The following is a 16,389-nucleotide window of genomic DNA, read 5'->3' as shown; positions in this document are numbered from 1 at the left end:
GTATGGTCTATGTGTAGAATAGGTTTTTGAAGAAATGGTGTGTGAAGATATTTCTTCTTCACCCATCTTTCTTCCTGGAAAACGGAAATGGATGAGAAGAAGCTCAAATTAATCAAATACAAGAGGTTGCCCATTTTGGTGATAAACCTGCATCACCATGGTTACAACTAGAAGCTCCTTACGCACCATAAAAAAAAAAAAATGATCTCCTCAGGTTTGTGAGAGGAGTCCTTGATGCTTTGATTGATTTTTTTATCTGCAGATCGAATGATATGAACAAAGGTTGTATTTCAGGAAGTTCACCTCGGAAAGACCTGTGGGAGGTGAAAGCAAGGGGGAGAATGAAGAGTGTGGTGACTGGCGAGTCCATAAGGATAGGTGAGGAAGACAAAAGTATTCATCCCTCTCGACATCGCAGCTTTGCTCAGAGTGGTGAGACCTACGTTGATGCACTCCACAGCCACCATAGCAGCAAACGGCACTGTATCCCTCAAACACCCCCTCAATCCCATCTCCCTCTCTCTCATCTGATCTCCCCTTCCTCCCCTGTATTTCGCCGCTGCTTCAAGCGATTAAGCCTTCAAGTCTTTGATTCTATTTTGAGAACTTGGAAACTGGATTGCTTACGTGGAGGATTCCCACTAAAACGGATTCCACTTGCGCCTGAATAGCATGAAGTGTTGCAAAGAACAAAGGTTGAGAGAGAGAGAGAGAGAGAGAGGTACCTGGAACCTGAAGTGGGAACCTCAAATTCAAGCTCCCCCATCACTCCCCTTTCCCTCTGGGTTTGGCTCTACATCTGAAGCAGAATTTTCTGTTTCCAGATCATTTTCTCTCCTTCTTCCCCTGGTCTCTTGAAACAGATCACTTTCGCTCCCATCTTCCCCTGGTCTTTTGTTCCATTTTTAAGAGCTCAACCTTCTCTGGTTCACAGAGATGAACAAGAGCCCTCCTCTCTAGAGCTGATACTCATTCTTCCCCATGTCAATCGAAGGTTGCAGACACTTCAAATCCTCTTGGAGATGATGATTCCCACATGACTCCTTCCAGAAAGTGTACCTGAGACGGGAAGAAGGATGGAGAAAGAATAGGAGAAGGAGAAGAAGCCAGCGACCGGTGGTGGTGGTGCTGGCAGTGGCGGTGGCGGTGGCGGTGGCGGCATTAACTGCGATTGTGGTCTCCCCATTCTCTCTCTTGATCGATGAAGATGAACGAGGAGAACGAGTCATAGGATTGCCTTTGAAAAAAAACAAAAGTAATTTACTATTTTAACCTTCAATTTTGGGGTATATGAGCACATGCCCATTAACGTGTCGGCACAAATAGACTTAAACAGTTTTCAACGAAAAACCCTAAATGGCTTTTCATCTATTTTTTATTTTTGATTTTTTTCAATCTTTTTTAAATAGAAATAGGCATCATAAACGATACCAAATGCAACCAAAAACGTTTTTAGAGGCAAAAATAAAAAAAAATACTATACCAAAGATGCCCTTAGAGCTAACAATGCCTTGTGGAGTGAAGAGGTATCTTTGAGAAATTGATGATAGCACATGCATCGTTTCACCAGATGAAAAATAGGAAGAATGAAAGAGGATATTGGGCATCTTTTAAGTTGGATACGAGTACAATGTATGATTGTATTGAATGGAAATTCTTAGAAGAAATGCTAATGTGCTCGAAGTTATGCGATAAATGGGTGCAGCTAATCAAGCAATGTGTATCTACAATGTCGACCTTCCATATCAAAGGAGTTTACAAGGACATGATTCCCCCTCTCGAGGTCTAAGGCTATGTGATCAACTCTCACAAATCTCATTCATTCTATGTGTAGAATGCCTTGCTTCTCGGATCTCGGATGTGGTAAGCTAAGGTTTCTTCCAGGGTATCAAAGTTCATAGGCAGAGTCCACAGATCACTCATTCTTGTTTTTTTTTGCTAACAATGATTTAATTTTCATGAAGATCGATCACAACTCCTTGAAAGTTCTTAAGCAGATCTTTGCACTACACTCTGGAACTTTTGGGCAATCAATAAATTTGCAAAAATCTTTGGCAACCTTTAGTCCCAATATCCCATATCAGCTTTGAAGAATCTTTGCTAGAATTGTAGGGGTCAGAGGTATTCTACAACCATAGAAATACTTGCGGAATATTTTGATAATCATGGAAAGAAGAGTTAACCAAAGAAGAATCACAAGCTAGGTTCGCCAAAATATCCACCGCATGATTGCTTTCTCGATAAGAGAACTGAATGCACACTCCTAGGGAATCAATCAAAGAGAGCACCTCATGAAACAAAAACCAACAGCTCCAAAGATTACACGTTTTTTGTGTGACAAAATGCACAATCGTTGAAGAGTCCGAGTTGATGAAAAACCCGTATAATCCCAAACTAGCGCATAGGCGCAGGCCGTCCAAGAGTGCTCTCATTTCAGCTACTGAATTAGAGCAAACACCATAAAAATTAAAGAAGATAACAATTAAGTACCCGTTACAATCACGACTAATACCTCCACCGCCACTAACACCTGGGTTTCCTCTACTGGCCCTATCAACATTTAATTTGACCATATTAAAAGGGGGGCACCAATAAATCAGTTTAGGACATTTCTGCTTTGGGATTGGGGGCCTTAAATTGGAAAATTTTGAAATAATATCGTCCTTCAATGTTAAATCCCTTTTTGTAAAATTCTTAGGGTAGGGAATCTCCCTAATCCAAGAAAATTCCTTAGCTATAATTGTAGGAGTCCCGATCCCCTCATCGTGCCTACGATTATTTCTCTCCTTCCAAAGTTCCCAAATAATAAAAGAGGGAATGATAACTATAATGAACTCACATATACCATTAGCTACCGCTTGAGAATGTCAGAACATGAAATGACTCCTAACCTCTTGAGTGGGGATCAAATCAATGTCAAGCAAGCCACTAAAGAAGTCCCAAACTCGGGTAGCTGTGCCTCCAACAATAAAAATGTGATTGGTAGTTTCCCTCCAAGGTTCCCTACAACAAAAACACTTAGAAGCCCATGGAATACCAATTTTCATCAGATTATCATCAATTGGAACATTTCCGTTTAGAATTTGCTAGGAAAAAAATCCAATTTAACTGAAGCATTCCAAATCCACTTGGAATAAGAGACAAGAAGATAGTGAGTGGCAAACAACTAACATAATAAGTCACATAAGCAATCTTTTACAAGTAAACATGTCAACCTCAATGCTAGCTTGTCTAGACACGTAACATTCATTTCCCCTAGAATGGTTCTTGTCCTTAAGGACAATGATATTAAGGGAAGGGTCCCATAGGATCCCATTTCTTGATAGGAGATATCACAATTAATGAAACAGAAATGGTCATCTCATGGGATGCCGATCTCGTTATAGGGAATGGTATCCACTTTGAAGGAAGTGTTGCATAATCTGCATTGTTCGGCGTCTTCTTCTTCTTCTTATTACTATTATTATTTGTTGGCTGCTCTAGGTGCACTATTATGGTACCTTCAATTGGCAGCAACTCAATTGCATTGGTTGCTACCTCTTTCGATGGTCTATTCATCAGTGCAAAAGAGTTGAATTTCTTGACAATGGTAGCATCTTTTTCAGTATTTCATCAAACAACGCCAAATTTCTCGGTTGAATATCACCAATCTTGTTGAAATTTTGTTCCATAGTGTGGGTAATTCACTAGCCTTGATACTAGATGATGTGTGCACAAAAGAGGGAAGAGATAAAATAAGGAGAAAAGAGAAGTCAAGATAGAAAGATAAGAGAGAAAATATGGTGTTTTGGCTTTACCGACAAAGCATGACGTTCTGGCTTGGATGAGGAAGCATATATCATCTATTTTAGAGATAATTTTGGGATTTTCAAGATTTTCTTTCTACTTCATCATTCATCAATAAATATACGTACAATTGGTTATCACAATTATCCACTGCCCATTCCTACAACTTCTCCTACAATTTCTCCCTTCAACTCATCATGTTGCTAATAACTAATTACACACTTCCTATTACTAATAAAACTACATATAACTGACCACGACTTACTAATCACAACTTACATAATAACGCACAAGTAGCCATACCATCCACCCACGTAAGAAACCTCTTGCAAGTAAATCTCCTATCCTCAATGCTAGCTTGTCTAGATAATAGACACGTAATAGAATATACGTCCATATTTTTGCTCCTGGATTTTTTTTGAGGAACATTATTACCATGTATTGTACTATTGTTGTGCACATTTTTTATGTCAAACATTTTAAAATAGGGGAGAAAGTTCTCTCTGTGGGAGTGTGTTCACTAAGCCCAAACACAAGGGGGTGAAATGACGGCCCCGCCCCCATGAAAAGCATTAATGACCACCCTGTTGATGTCGCCACGCATGCCTTATCTTCCTGAACAATATGCCGAAGATCTACTAAAAGGTCCTGCTTTGAGAGGAATGTTGAATTGTTGGCTTCAGTACATGCCAAATTAGCTAACCAGTCTGCAGCTCGATTACTTTCCCTAAATGAAAAAGAGATAAGAGCTCTTAAAGAGACGGAGAGGGATAGGACTTCTTGAAACAAATACCAGCAATTCCACAGGTTGCACGATCTATGAGACATGAAGTTCACAATTATAGTTGAATCGGAGTTAATATAAAAATCCAATAAACCCAGCTCCGCACACAAACGCAGGCCATCCCTAAGAGCTCTTAATTCCACCACAAATTTAGTACACATACCATAATGATTAGAAAAGGCTGTCAGGACCCTACCATCACTGTCTCTAATAATTCCCCCACCTCCTCCTATCCTTGGATTCCCCTTACAAACACCATCCACATTATGTTTCATTGAATTAAAAGGGGGGCACCATAAAATTGGAATGGGGGGCTTCATAATGAGACTGGGCGGGTTAATCTTAAGAACCTGCAAAATCAATTTCTCCCTCAACGAAGACACTCTCTTAAACTTGGAAGGATATGGAATTTCACGAATCCAAGATTTCAGCTTTTTCAATAATTGTCGAAGTCATACGCCTACTGTCTCCATGTATTCTATTATTTCTTTCCTGCCAAAGTTCCCACAAGATGAGAGCAGGTAACAAGCCGGTAATAAAATCATAGGCCTTTAGCATTTGCTCGGGCTTGCCAAGACAAAATTCTGCCGCTTATGTCCTGAATTTGAATTAATTTTATATCCATTAATCTGGCAAAAAAATCTCCAAACCTTCGTTAGTGCCACCCATGACTAAACTGTGAACAATTGACTCCTGTGTAGGACTTCCGCAGCATGTGCATTTTGATGCTAATGGAATTCCAACTTTCATCAAAGACTCATCGGTTGGAATATTTAAAAAGTTGCCAAAAAAAAAAAAAAAGAATCCAATCTTAAGGGGAAGAGAGTTATTCCAAATCCACTTAGTATAAGTCACTGAAGGGGAATGAAACCGAACCTCATTCTAAGTTGACTTGGTTGAAAAAGCTCCATCATTGGCTGGAGTCCAAATCACCCTATTAGCCCTATTAGAAAGAAAGATGTTGCTCTGACAAATGTTATTACGGATTTCAGGAAAGTCAATATAATTCAATACACCTTGATCACATTCATAATCCTCATTAAGAACATCTTTGACCCCGATAGAAAGATCTATCCTATGAGCACCATCAACATAATCAATAAGTGAACCCAAACCTAACCAGTTTTCCAGCCAAAAGTTCACATTACCAAAACCGATCAACCACTTAGATCTTGTGAGAACGAGATCCTTCAGCTCCAATGCTTTCCTCCAGGTTTTTGGACCGGTTGCTCTTGGGCCAGCTAAAACAATATGTTCCCCCCTTAAAAATTTGGCTTTGAAGAAAGTACTCCAAATGGAATTATCAAGAATGACCCGCCATAGCCCCTTTAGTCTCAACGAAAGATTAATATCCTCGAAACGTCTAACACCCAGACCTCTCTCCTTTAGTGGCTTACAAACCTTATGCCAAGTAACCCAATGGTAACATTTTCCCATATCCAAATAACCCCAAAGAAAATCTGCACATTGTCTGTAGAATTTAATAATGACTGATTTTGGCGTGTCCAACGTGGACAGAATGTGAATCGACATGGAGCAAAGCATGTGCTTGAGAAGCGCAAGTCGACCCCCTATAGAGAGCAAGTTTCCTTTCCATCCTGCCATTTTGTTTCTAACTTTTACTAAAATTTCCTCAAATAACAAACCTTTAGTCTACCAGTATAAAGGGGTGAACCCAGCTTCTCTGTTAAGATTAAATGAAATGTTTTCATTTGCCATGCCCTTTTTACCTTTATAATCTATAAAATTTGGCTAATAGAAGCCTCTAAAAGCTATGCCAAACATACCCTTAGAAGTTTTTTTTTGTTGGTAAAAATAAATTTAGAAGTTTATTAATAGAGACAATGTTCGGGGAGGGAGGGAGGGAGGGAGGGGGGGAGGGGAGGGGGCAAGCCACACCCAGACACAGTGGGGGTGAAATGATTGCCTCGCCCCCTATGGAAGGCAGAATTTCGCCCTCGAGATGCCATCATGCTCTCATTGGCTACCACACGCACGTGGCCCCTACGCTCCCCCACAGAGAATGTTCTCCCTTATTAAAAGTTTAGGTTTTTATAAAAATAATTGAAGATGGAGTTTATGATGTAGGCCATGGTTGCACCCATGTGGCCGACTCTAAACAATTCTCAACTCAAACGGACCATAGTCATATTTTTAGAAGGTACAAAAGACTTCAAGCAAAAATGGTCCTAGTCCATCTTAAGTCTCATGCAAGTGGAGTCCACGCCATTAATCAACAAATTTGCAGTCAACAATTTTGGGTCAACTTCACGATGAAACCTGTACTAACTCAGAAGGAATTAAATTATGATACTTATATGGATGGGAATATCTAGAAGTCTAATTTTCCAAAAAAAAAAAAAAAAACGGTGCAAGAATTACTATTTTCTACAAGGATTTATGGCCGTTTTGGTAAAGTGTGTCAAGGCTGACTGTGTATACGGGATTTCATTTTATGAGAAGTCTCTCTAGATCTCTTCTCTTTCTTTAATGCTTGGTGATGTGGCAGCACTTTCCTCAAGTATTCTTTTAGTACATTCTCTTCACATGCACTTCCCAAGAGTCTTCCTTGAAGAATACAAAGCTAGAAGCATCTTTTCTAGAAAAATCTATTTTCTTGTTTTGCAAGGTTATGATTTCAACCTTTGGATTGTAAGGGCATGGTTGTATTTTTCTATGTTTTGTAATGCCTATATAAGGCCTCCAAATTTCTGTGAAAGGGAGTGAAGTTGAATTTTGATAAATGAAAACCATTGTTGCTCCATTAAGTGCACACTTGAACCATGATGAGTTCTTTATAGAAACTAAGCTAAGTTTATCACTTTCTTGAAGAGTTGGGCTTTTATTCAGCCTTGAACGGTTGTACCCCTTTTAACTTGGAAGACTTGAAATCATCACCTCAAAGATTCAACCTTGAAGTGTTGAAACTTGAAGCCAAATTTCAAACTCTTTCCAAATTCGGACATGTGTCCTTGATGGTCCATTTTGACCCTCTTCCGTGTGGAATTGGAGAAAATCCTATTTCACAACAGTTATAGCCCCTTCTCTTGGCTTCAAAATCAATTTGAATCACCCCAATACGATATTGTATCAGAGAGATATCCTTGATTTACTAACTGAAGGTCATTCTGCCAGAAATCAGGGTTAATTAAAAAGTGCAAGTACTCTCACGATCTGAGTTTAAATAGTCCCGTGAGGGAGATTACATCAGTTTAGATCTTAAATTTGACAAGTGGTTAATCCAAAAGGTCCTTTCCTGTCCAATGGTTGACATTGTCAACTTTCTAACATGGCAAACACAAAGATTTTGTATGGTAACCTTCCAAAAAATCGTTTCTGGTGTTTTTTTTTTTTTTTTTTTTTTTTTTTTTTATATTTCTTATGAATAGATCCTATATGTGTTGCCCGTTCCGTTTTTGTGTTTTTTTTTTTTAAAATAAAAAAACTAGGTAATATAAATGGTTCTGGCACAGTTTTGAGAAACACCAAAATGATGTTTCTTCAATTGAGAACTGATTCAACCAAAAGACGGTGGAACAAAACAACATCTTAAGTGAATGATGGGCATTGATGGAATTTTCCATTAAAACATAAGAAAACCTTAAAACCATTGTCTTCTTTGCAAACACACCAAAAGGATTGGAATTGCACAACTGCAACTTGTCTTCTCTCATACCCATGCACAAAGAAATCTGTAATTGGTCTTCTCTCATACCCACGGGTATGAACCAACCCATACGTCTTCTCTCATAGCTTCGTGCAAAGACCTCTGCAACTCATCTTCTCTGAAATCACACAATGGCCGACTTTCAGTCGACCTCTGCAACTCTTATTATCTCATAACTTTGATCGACCTCTGTAACTTTACTTATTTGGAATCGGACATCTCCTAACTTGCATCGCGACTCTCTGCAAACTGCATCTTGCGATAGATCTCAAGGTAACACATTCTTCTCACGATTTATTAATTGTATTTAGTGTTTATAAACCCTAATTTTCAATTAGGGAAATCTGTGAATTAATTTAGGGTTTATCAACTTTAGTTAATTGGATTTAGTGTTCATGAACCGTATCCATCAATTTGTTAGAAATCATTGAATTAATTTAGGGTTTAACAACCCTTAGCTAATTAAGTTTAGGGTTCATGAACCGAATCTGATATTGGCTATTTCCCTTCTTTTGGGTGCTTACCTGACTTTCATTCGACCTCTGTAACTCACATTTCACTTTTGTTAGTTCCTAAAGTATATTTGATCAAGCTTTAGCTTTTGTCATGAACCGTATCTGGTGTTTGAGCTATTGCTATTGTCAATTGGCATTTTTATATTTTGTGAATGGAAAATCTCACCTGCTTCATATGTCAAGTTTGGTGAAGATCTTACCTTCCTCATATGCACTTTAACTTGGGTTGCTGCGTCGATCTTGTTGTATGATTATCTTGGCAATGATATGTTGCTCCCATTGTCCTCTATTAAGTTCCCAATTTATCATTCTTTCCTTTCTCTTTGTTATTTCTCCATTGGTTCCTACTATAATTTCCTCTTTCAAATATGCATGTACTATATTCTACAATGAAAGATATTAAGGCATATCTTGATCGGAGAAGCAGTGAATGGACAGTGTTAGACTAATATCAATTGCACATAGCATTGAGCTACCTCTGACATAAGCCACAAGTGCATTCTATATAAATCTAATCAAATGCTAGGTTTTAAATGTTAGACATTTTTCAATGATGATGTGTGGGCTTGATTAATTATTAGGTCAATCATTGATGGAAATCAAGAAATATAAGGGCTGACGTGGCTTGCTACTTATTTTATTAAGATGGATAGGACCGGCTTGGTTCATTGTGGAAGTGGGTTAGGATTTAGGGAGTATTATAAATACTAATGATGAGGGGTCCTTGCAGTTACTATTCTCTTTTCTCTTTTTTCAACAAGAAAGAGAGGTGGACAGGAGTCTAGGAGACTATAGAAGATCCCCATCGCGGTTGTCCAAATTTATACGAGGACTCACATTGTTCTTCGTGTTCTTCATTAACACACAAAGGAGTATGCTAATTTATTCTTGATCAGCATATGTGGTGAAAGGTACACATCTCCCTTATGTTTATTTATTTGCTTCACTGTATTTTAGTTATTCATACAGAGATCTGGGATTGAGGTTTTGATGAAACCCACAATGTTTTCTGACAAATGGTATCAGAGTTAGACTGTATGGATCTAGAATCAGTGTTAATGGAACATAGAACATGATTAAAATTGATTTGAATCGTCGTCTTTGGTTGAAAAATTTTGGAGACGGGTAGGATTTCGGTCAGAATTTTTAGTCGACGAAATTCTAAGATTTTTAATGTAGGGCTCGTCGAGACGATCGCGGCGATATGTGGATCGCTGCCGCCGAACATACCGTCACTTGCTGGCGGCAGCGGCGAGTGGATCTCACTCGCTGGCTTGCCTTTATTAAAAGAAGAAGGATTTTTCAAAAAGGTAAGACGTGTCAGTTTCTTTTGGGAAACGAGTTTATCTTTTGAAATTGATAAAAACGTGTAATGTACGGTTACTTTATTTTCAAAAAAGAAAGAAACATAATATTCTTTACTTATTGTTCAAGTAAAAGAATATTCTTTAGAATAATTGTTGTTTGTGGGTTAAATATGATCTAGTTGACCGACTTGTTGGCTGAGCCAGAATCTGACTCAATAAAAAAAACCGAAGTGAACCAGAATGGGCCGATCCGAGTTGAGTCGGACTCGAGTCAAACCAAAGTGAACCGAACCATGGTTCAAACCAAAGTAAATCGGGTAGTTATGCGGTAGACCCGACTCGACCCAGATGTCTGCTGACATGGCAGACCCGATTCAAACTGAATCGCCTGACCCGGACCCAACCCGAAACTGGGATTTGCAACATGGAAATTTGACCCGATGACTAGTCAGAAAACCTGCCAGAATTTATCACTGCCGACGGTATTTTTCGGCGTTGCCCAAAAATAAATAATTTAAAACAAAAAAATGAAAAGGATCTTGGGAACAGAATCATTTGTTTCTATTTCAGAATTGTTCTAGGATTGTATTTTTGTTCCCAAAATAGTTCTAGAACACTTTTCTTGTTCCAGATCTGTTCTAGAATGTTTTTCCGTTCTGGAATGTTGTTTTTGTTCTGAATCTGTTATGGAATGTCTTTTTTAATCGGATTCTGTCCTAAGATGCCCCATTTTATTTGTATTTTCAAAACCTACGTTTTTGGGTACCGTACTTGAATAATTTTGATGATTTATGGGACCAATTTTGGACAATTATGCAACTTTGAACATATTTGGACTATTTTAGGTTGACCACTGCCACTTTTGACGATGATTGTGCATGTCACAACACATTATGGACTTTTTAATGTGTTTATTTCCACTTATATTGTTGCAAATCAGATTGAGGAATTATGAGAGGGTAACATGGTGATCCACCAAAGTGGCCCATTGAATCCTTTTATGGTTCTATCAAAGCAACGGAATAAGTAACATTAGCCCAAAGGCAGTATTGCCAAAGATTGACGATGTGATATGCACATAGATTAGAAATGATAGTAGTCTAACGGTTCCAGAAGCCCAAAGGTGCTGGAATTTCTAAAACTACTGATCTTTTCATGAAAATGTAGTATGTCCATCCAAAGATAGTATAATCAAAGTATTTGGGATGCGTGACCTAGGGGTTTTCTTATCACCCAAAGGTGGAGGAAAATTTTTGAAAGTCATCGACATCTCGCGGTATTTGTAGTGTGATAAAATTATTATTTGAGGTGCATAACCTAGGAATTTTCTTATCACCCAAAGGTGGAGGAAAAATTTTGAAAGTTGTCATCTCGCAGTATTTGCAGTGCAATAAAGACATATGCATTTGACTCGAAATGGAAAGAATGCAATGTAATGATGATCATTATTTGTGTCTGCTAGTAGTTTGTATGAATTGTTTGCATTTGTTAGCTAATTTGATATGATCATGTTGCGCTTAGAATGTATATATATATATATCCTTTATTTGTTCACATGAATGATTTTTTCTCCGACACGATGTCTCTCCCAAGTAATCTTTTGGCATCTATTCCTGTCTTTCTGGGAACAACTATAAAAGGTGGGTAGAGGACCTAGAAATTAATTTGGGACTGCTTGAGCTTGATGTGGCTCTTCGAGAATCAAAATCTGCTGATCTGATGAATGCAAGTACCAATGTTGAGAAAACTAAGATGAAAAAGTGGGTGACAGCTAATTGGAAGTGCATGCTAATAATAAAGAAATCCATCCTAGAGTCGTTGTGTGACAATGTTGAAATGAAAGTCACAGAGTTTCTGAAAACGATAAAAGCAGTATTTGAAGTGTCTCAGAAGGCTGAGAATGGGGATCTGATGAATCAGATTACATCGGCTGAATTTGATGGTACTGAGAGTGTCAGAGAACATTTATTGAAGATGGCTTTTACTGCAAATAAATTGAAGGATCTTGGAATGCCCATAGAAGAAGAGCTTTTGGTGCATCTTGCACTTAAATCTGTTCTAGAAGAGTATGGGAATGTAAAATATGCAAACGCTGCTTAGAGAGATAAGTGGACCATGAAAGAACTGATAGCTATTTGTGCATAAGAAGAAGGGAATAAGAAGAAGAAGAACATTGAGAGTGCGAACCCAACTGAGAACAAATGAGCATCTGGCAGCGGAACAAAGATAGAGAATCCAAGATTTTTCAAGAAAGGTAGGTATCATCCATACAACAAGAAAAGGAAAAACATCAGTGAAATTCAATGCTACTGGTGTGACCAGAAGAGACACATGAAAAGAGACTACAATGCATGGAAGGCTTGGCTGAAAAAGAAGAATGATGCAGAAGATGACAAAAAGAGGGCATAAAATTTTAGTTGGAGTAGATTATTTTATGCAAAAATATTTTGTTTGAATCTTTGTTTTCAGACTTCTGTTGATTTGTTTGCTCTGCTTCATTAGTGTGAGTTTTCACATTATTTTTATTTGATATGCTTGTTGAGTGGGAGTACTTAGAGGACATATGTTTCGTTTTAATCATGACGCTTCAGTTTGATATGATGAATAACGTTTGTATGCATGCATATGTTGTTTGATATGTTGAAGGCTGTTTTGGCCTAAGGATGTTCGATTGGTGATAAGCCAAGTCATTCGATTACCTATGATCAACCTCGTCACCAGAATTGTTGGGTCAATTTTGATCAGGAGGATAACCATCTTAACATTCGTCTTCGTCCTTATATGACGATGTTCAAAGGTAATTTATGAGTATGACGATGCTCATGGTATGTTCGAGGACCTACAAGGAATGATGATGATGTTTATGTGATCATAGACGTGTACGACATTCCTTATACAAAATTATCTCAAGGCGGTTCGTGTTAGTAAGTAAATCCTTGTTTGTAGTTGACAGAAAATGGTATGCCGTATATTAAGGTGTATTTTCTGCTGTTGCTGGACATTGATATATTTGCTAACTGGATCAAGGTTTAGTAGCATTATAGTTGTATTGAGATTCTATGGCCACATCTGATAATGATGACTTTATAATTAATCTAGCCCAAGTAGAAGATTGTTAGACATTTTCTAATAACGATGTGTGGGCTTGATTAATTATCGGGTCTATCATTGATGGGAATCAAGAAATACAAGGGCTGACGTGGCTTGCTACTTATTTTATTGAGATGGACTAGATTGACCTGGCCTATTGTGGAAGTGGGTTAGGGTTTGGGGAGTATTATAAATACTAATGATGAGGGGTCCCTGCAGTTACTATTCTCTTTTCTCTTTTCTCCACAAGAAAGAGAGGTGAACGGAAGTTTAGGAGACTATAGAAGATCCTCATTGCAGTTGTCCAAGTTTATACGAGGACTCACATTGTTCTTTGTGTTCTTCATCAACACACAAAGGGGTATTCTAATTTATTCTTCATCGGCATACGTGGTGAAAGGTACACAACTCCCTCATGTTTATTTATTTGCTTGATTGTGTTCTAGTTATTCATACAAAGATTTGGGATTGAGTTTTAAATGAAACCCACAATGTTTTCTAACATTAAAATCAGAAGCACGAAAGTTGATGCAAGAATAAGAAAAGTTAAGTTAGAACCCCTTTGTTATTTTGACTTATACACTCCTTCCATTTGAGTTTTACAAACCCCTTGAGGCTATCAATATTTTTAACATAGAAAGTGTATGATTATGGCAATGCACAATGCAAACATGTCTTATACTAGATTATTCTGCTTATTTATTTATTTTATCTTTTCTTATATTTGTAAGAGCTAGAATATCATTTTAGAATGGAATGTCTCCTCCTACATGCTGTTGTTTCCTCCTCATACATTCTATCAAATAACTTTTTTCCTAGTAGGGATTTTTAATTAGGAACTTTTAATCAATATTGTGACAATTTAAGCAAATATTAATGGACTAATCTTCATAATATCTAAAATATATGTTCTTATTCATTTGTGTTATAAAAATTATGTCAAAGGATGATGAGATTTTTATGTAATTTGATAAAATTTGAAGAGAAAACTGTTTCTGTTAATATGACATTCCATACATGTTTCTATTCCTATGTAACAACAGAAACAGTTTTTTACCATACAACATTTGTTAGTATAGAATTACTCAAAAAATCCAGAAACATAAAAACTGTTTCTGACTCAGAATCGATTTTTTTTTAAACAAAAACGTTGTCGTACATACCCTAGGTGAGCCCCATTGGAAGTCCTTGTGTAAGTTGTGCACAAAAACTTTTTTATGGGAAATAATTTCTTATCAATAAGCGTAGGCCATCAAATCGCAATTACAATCCGAAACTGTAAAGCACGTATAGAGGGAATGAGGTATAAATTGCCAATATTTTATACCCTCTTATATGCTCACCTCCTTAACACCTTCTCTTCTCCTCAATTATGTGGGTCTTCTTGTACATGAGTTGTGAGGCATTCCTCCAGTGCACCCATTAGCTTGGTGTGAGAGATGTCAATACATGCAAGAGGAGAATAGTCCCTCCCCCTAATTGTTTACAACTGTTGGAAAACACATTCCTCCATAAACTAATTTTGATGATAACAAACATGTAGATTAATACTAATAATCCAATCTTTAAGCAAACTTCATAGTCAGACGTTGGGAGCATCAAGCATCCAGGAAAGACTTGATCAACGGAGCTCACAACAGAAGAGTTAAGGAAAAGAAGAAATTTGAAGATTGAGGAACATCTTCTAAAGGAAGCCAAGACAAAGACTCTCCAAGAAGATTCAAGTGCATTAGAACACATTTCATTACATGTGCATATCACATTACACACACATTGCATTCACATGTAAGAGACCCTAGGAGGAACTCATTCCCATGCCCTAGACTCAAGAAACATGGCCATTAAAGTGTTAGACAAAAACCTATGAAGTCCCCAAGCAAGCTGGACCAAAAATTCCCTTGACGGACAATCAAAAAATAGGATGACTATCCGTCGGTCGACCTACGACTGCTCGGTCGACCTACGAATATAAAAGAAACAGACTGTTTCCGATGAGTCCGTCGGTTTGCAACCGACAGACCTATCGGTCGACCGACACCTGTAGGTCGATCCATAGGTCGACCGACAATCGACCTACAGCCCCAAACTTGGGCTCAACGGCTAGATTTTTGATGGTCGACCGACAACTTTTATAGGTCGACCGACAGTCTAAAAATATGACAGTTTTATATCCGTTGGAGAACAAACAAACTTCAACTTTTGGCTCTATAAAACACATCCAAACAAGGAACAAAACACATCCTTGGATAAAAAAAGTGCATTGTACATTTGAGAAAGTACAAAAGTGAGAATTTGTCATTGAGCTAAATTATTCAATTCAAGCTCTTCAAAGAGATATTACCAAGCTCTTAACTCTCCACTCTCTCCAACTCATGCCATCAAGGAGAGTCATCTAGGAGACTCAAGGTGCATCACTCTCATTCATATCATTGAGCACCATCACTCAAAGGGTAAAAGTGTCACTACTCTTTGATAGGTATTTATACCAAACTTCTATTGTATTTACTTGTTTATGCTTTTGATTTGATAAAGCATTGTTGTATTAATCTAGACTGTACTTAGATTAGTACAAGGACCCTCTCATCCTTAAGAGATTGAAAGGATACTCTTGTCCTGGAACTAAGATTGTAAGGATCCTCTTATCCTGTTAAAAAAGAGTTGTAAAGGTGTCATTTCCCCACCTATTGTATTGAAAGGGAAATACTAGTGGAATTCTCTCAAGGTTGAGAGGAGTGGATGTAGGCTAAGTTAGCCGAACCACTATAAATCTTGTGCCTCATTTACTTCGCTTTTTATATTTAATATAAGTGTGCAACCAATCGAAAAAGAGGCAAAATCCACTAGTGGTAACCTATTCACCCCCTCTAGGTTACCCAAGAATTGGTATCGAGAGGGAGCTCAAAACTAAGATCATATTGTCTTTATATTGTGCTAAAAGCGATCCATGGCATCATCATCATCTACACACCAAATTGAGGGGCTCAACACTTCTAGGCCACCATACTTTGATGGTGAAGGATTTGCCCTCTTTGGAAGTGTAGGTTCAAAAATTATGTGTGTGCTCATGATATTGATGTATGGTGTGATTGAGGAAGGTCCTTCCAAATCACAAAAGAAGTTGGAGGAAGAATTGTACCTAAGGAGAAATCCGAATGGACACCATCGGATAAAACACACATACAACAAAACTACAAAGCTATTGCATTCATGCAATGTGCTCTTAGTGAAAAGAATTCAATA

Source organism: Telopea speciosissima, chromosome 2, assembly GCF_018873765.1.
Source record: "Telopea speciosissima isolate NSW1024214 ecotype Mountain lineage chromosome 2, Tspe_v1, whole genome shotgun sequence".
In the NCBI taxonomy this organism is placed as follows: domain Eukaryota; kingdom Viridiplantae; phylum Streptophyta; class Magnoliopsida; order Proteales; family Proteaceae; genus Telopea; species Telopea speciosissima.
The sequence above is the reverse complement of the archived record's forward strand: the minus strand, read 5'-3'. Positions refer to the sequence as shown.